Below are 4,977 nucleotides of genomic sequence, written 5' to 3' on the forward strand. Positions count from 1 at the left end.
TTTAATCCCTGGTCAGGGAACTTGATGCCACATGTTGCAACTAAATATCCTACATGTTGCAACTAAGACCTGGCACTGCCAAATAAACAAATAAAAATATATTTCTTTTTAAAAGCATTAAAAAGACTGCCCCACACCCTCCACTTCACATGCCAATGGCAGGTCCAGTTTGTCTTCAGAGCTTCTGACAGGCCAGCTATAGATGGGAGGTTCCCAAAACAACTCCCTTAGGTTGAGTTAATTTGTTAGAGGGGTTCACAGGACTCAGAGAAAATATTCTACTTACTAGGTTACTAGCTTATTATAAAAAAGCATGTTATTCAGGAACAGCCAGATGCAAAAAATGCATAAGGAAGGTGTGAGGAAGGGGTGCAGAACTCCCATGCTCTCCTCGAGCTAACCATGCTCCCTGAATCCCCATGTGTTCACAAACCTGATCCCTGTCTGTTTTTATGGACGCTTCATCACACAGACATGGTTGATTAAAGCATTAGTCATTGATGACTAATGATTCAACCTCCAGCCCCTCTTCCCTTCCCCAAGACAGGGAAGTTCCAACCCTCTAATCCTGTGGTTGGCTCTCCTTAGGTTTGGTCCCAAAGGCACCTCATTAACACATAAAAGATACTTAACAAAAGATCACTTAGGAACTTTTAAGGGTTTTTGGAACTTTATGCCAGGCAAGAGGATAAAGACCAAATATTTATTTTTTATTATAAAGCATAATATCACAGCTAATGTTAGGTGGGTGATTGCTATCTCTCTCCTAGGACCCACCAGCTAGATGTTCATTCTACCCACATACTGGGTAGAATGAACTGGGCGCTTCCCAGGTGATGCTAGTGGTGAAAAATCCATCTGCCAATGCAAGAGACACAAGAGACATGGGTCAGGATGATCCTCTGGAGGAGAGCATGGTAACCCACTCCAGTATTCCTGCCTGGAGAATCCTATGGACAGAGGAGCCTGGCAGCCTACAGTCCATAGGGTTGCAAAGAGTCAGGCACAATCAAATCGACTTAGCACATAAAGGATACAGTTTGATCCCAATAATCTTTGTACCTATGTTCTATTCCTAGGCACAAAATAAAACCCAGAGTACCATGTGGAATTGGCAAATAAGCATTTCCTTTCCTCTTCTCTGCCTTCACACTCATCCTCCTACTTTTCCTTTCCCACATAGCAGCTGGAGTGACCCATCATAAACTAAGTCAAATCATGATACTGCCTTCCTGAAAACCTTTCAATGGTGGCTTCCCACAACTTTGGGGACACAACTCAAAGTCCCTCCTGTGGCCTCCAAGCCTTTATGAAGTTTGACTACAGGATGCCTCCCAGACCTCCCTCCCTCCCTTACTCACCTCACAGTGGCCTCCAAGCTGTTTCTCAGACACATGGAGTGCATTCCCGTTCGGAGCCTTTGCATTTCCTATTCTGTTTTCCTGGAAAACTCCCCAGATGCTTGTGTGGCTTGCTCCTTCACTCCACTCTGGCACTTGTTCAAGTGTTTCTTTCTCAGCCTTCCCTCACTGCCGTCTGCTAAACAACCTCCCCACTGCTTTCTTTCTTTTGCTGCATTTTTCTTTCTGGTACTTATCGCAGTGTGACATTGTAGCATGAATTGTTTGTTTACATGTTTATCGTCTCCCTCCCCCACCTCCACAAGAAAGCTAGTTCCACGTGGCAGACACTTTTTCTATTTTGTTATGTCTCCAGCTCTTGGAACAAGGCCTAGCATATAGTGGGAACTCAATATAGATTTGTTGAATAAATGAATGCATCTGCAGTTTTCTTTCTTTTTCTTTGTAAGGAATCAGGAACTCTTGTCCTTAATTCACCACTTGGGACTATGGTGAATTATTTATTCTGAAAGGCATCATTTTAACTCAAAATATTAACCAGAAAAATGTATAAACTTCCATTTTTTTCCTTTTTAATTTTAAGGTCCAGTTGCTCTGGCTACATTTAAAACAACCTATTCCAAACAGAAACAAGGGCTTGACCTCCCAAGTTTTGCTGTCAATTCTGCCTATTCTTACCAGGTCTGGTCATCTCCAGCTACAACTTGATTAAGGGACTCTTCACATGGAGTTGCTGAACCTCGATTAAATTAATGGATGGGATTCTAGGGACTCAAGAATCTCCTGAAGTTAAGTCAGAATTGTGTGTGCATCTTTCTGGATTTTAAGAGAGGTCTAATGCCTCATACAGAGATTAAGAACTCCTCATATCATGACAGTTATCACCATACACCATGCCTTTATCCACTCTTTGTTGCCAATATAGGACTCTTGCTTGGGCAGAGGCTTGAGGAATAGCAGAGGCCTGAATTTCTCCCTTTTCTTCCTAAAGAGAGTGTGTGTGCATGCATGCTAAGTTGCTTTAGTCGAGTTTGACTCTTTGTGGACATGTAGCTCGTCATGTACTGTAGTCCACCAGGTTCCTCTGTCCATGGGATTTTCCAAGCAGGAATATTGGAGTGGGTTGCCATTTCCTTCGCCAGGGAATCTTCCTGACCCAGGGATCAAACTCATGTTTCTTTTGTCTCCTGCATCGTCAGACAGGTTCTTTACCACTAGTGCCACCTGGGAAGCCCAAAGAGAGTATCAGTTCAGTTCAGTCGCTCAGTCGTGTCCAACTCTTTATGACCCCATGGACTGCAGCACACCATGCTTCCCTGTCCATCACCAACTCCCGAAGTTTACTCAAACTTATGTCCGTTGAGTCAGTGATGCCATCCAACCATCTGATCCTCTGTCATCCCCTTCTCCTCCTGCCTTCAATCTTTCAAATGAGTCAGTTCTTCATATCAGGTGGCCAAAGTATTGGAGTTTCAGCTTCAGCATCATTCCTTCCAATGAATATTCAGGACTGATTTCCTTGAGGATGGACTGGTTGGATCTTGCAGCCCATGGGACTCTCAAGAGTCTTCTCCAACACCACAGTTCAAAAGCATCAATTCTTTGGCGCTCAGCTCTCTTTATGGTCCAACTCTCACATCCATGCATGACTACTGGAAAAACCATAGCTTTGACTAGATGGACCTTTGTTGGCAACGTAATGTCTCTGCTTTTTAATATGCTGTCTAGGTTTGTCATAACTTTTCTTCCAAGGAGCAAGTGTCTTTTAATTTCATGGCTGCAGTCACGATCTGCAGTGATTTTGGAGCCCCCCAAAATAAAGTCTGTCACAGTTTCCATTGTTTCCCCATCTATTTGCCATGAAATGATGGAACCAGATGCCATGAAATTAGTTTTTTCAATGTTGAGTTTTAAGACAACTTTTTCACTCTCCTCTTTCATTTTTATCAAGAGGCGCTTTAGTTCGTCTTTGCTTTCTGTCATAAGGGTGGTGTCATCTGCATATCTCAGGTTATTGACATTTCTCCCTGTAATCTTGATTCCAGCTTGTATTTCATCCAGTCCAGCATTTCTCCTGATGTACTCTGCATACAAGTTAAATAAGCAGGGTGAGTGAGTGTAAATTTGGCTATAAATACTAAAGTCTGAAAGCCTAGGATCAAATCTAGCAGTCCATCTGTCCTCCCACTAGCCTCTAGTTTTTTATGGAATGATAGTCCATGCACATTTATGCATGTTGAAGTCCATCCATCCGTCCAAAATTTCCAAATGGCGTGTCATTTCTCAATTGATACAGACACAGTCTGTTTTTTCTTCAGATTCTAACCCTAATGACATAATTCCATTTTCAAATACACTGTTGGTATGACTTTCTTCCCTGCTATCTTTTCTGATCTTGGACATTAAGAATAATGCATAAGAATTAATCCGTAAGAATTTTGTACATTGTTCAACACACTTTTGCTGGTGGTGAATGTTCACTAGTAAAAGTGAAAATGAAAAAAGATATTTTCTTCTTCCTGCAATGAAAATAACTTTATTTTACAAATAGTCACACTTTACTAAATATGAAAAAGTCAGTTGAAGTCAATTCTAGTGTTCCTTAGAGGCCATCACTAGTGATATTCTGGTATATTTATTTCCAGACAGAGAGTTGAAAACACACATACACATTTACTTTTACAAAAATGGAAATATACTACACATACTATTTTAGAGTTTGCTTTTCCATTTCGTATATGATGGCCATCTTTCATTAAATATATATTTGCCTTATTGTTTAATAGCTACAAAGAATCTAATGTATTGACAAAATAATTTTTAAAAAACAGCTCCTCATTGATAGACATTGAGATCATTTCCTTCACAGCATTCTCCTTATTCTAAACAGTACTGGATGCATATCGTTGTAAGACACCCATGGCACTTGTCTGATTATTTCTGTTGGATACAGTTTTGGGTTTTAGTCTCCTTTTCTGTAAAACAAGAAGCTGAATTGGATGATCTCTAAGGTTCTTTGTAAGAATCCATATTCTGAGAGATATCTTAAGTTATAATGTGATTTCTTGCTTTTCCATAAACATTTCTTGCACATATCAGGTAAGGAAATATTTACACTATTTTTAAAAGTAAGATAATTAAAATTGATTCAATTAAAAGAAACCTCAACATTTAGAGATCACTAGAGATTCCCTTAGTAATATGTTTTAGTGCTGAATTATTATAGTCATTGGTTATCTTTTTGCCTAGTTTAAACCTGATATTACCATGTAAATTAAAAAAAAAAATTATTTATCTGGCTGCACCAGGCCTTAGTCGTGCCATGCAGGATCTTCGAAATTGATGAGGCCTGCGAACTCTTAGCTGTGGCATGTGGGGTCTGGTTCCCCATCTCGTTTGCTATTTTATTGTGCTGAGCTGCTCAGTTGTGTTGAACTCTTTGCTACCCCACGGACTGTAACCTGCCAGGCTCCTCTGTCCATACAATTTTCCCGGGCAAGCACCCTGGAGTAGGTTGCCACTTCCTCCTCCAGAGGCTCTTTTTGAGCCAGGGATTGAACCCAGGTCTCCTGCATTGGCAAACAGATTCTTCACCACTGCACCACATAAGGAAGCC

Source organism: Ovis canadensis, chromosome 2 (assembly GCF_042477335.2).
Source record: "Ovis canadensis isolate MfBH-ARS-UI-01 breed Bighorn chromosome 2, ARS-UI_OviCan_v2, whole genome shotgun sequence".
NCBI classification, from domain to species: Eukaryota; Metazoa; Chordata; class Mammalia; order Artiodactyla; family Bovidae; genus Ovis; species Ovis canadensis.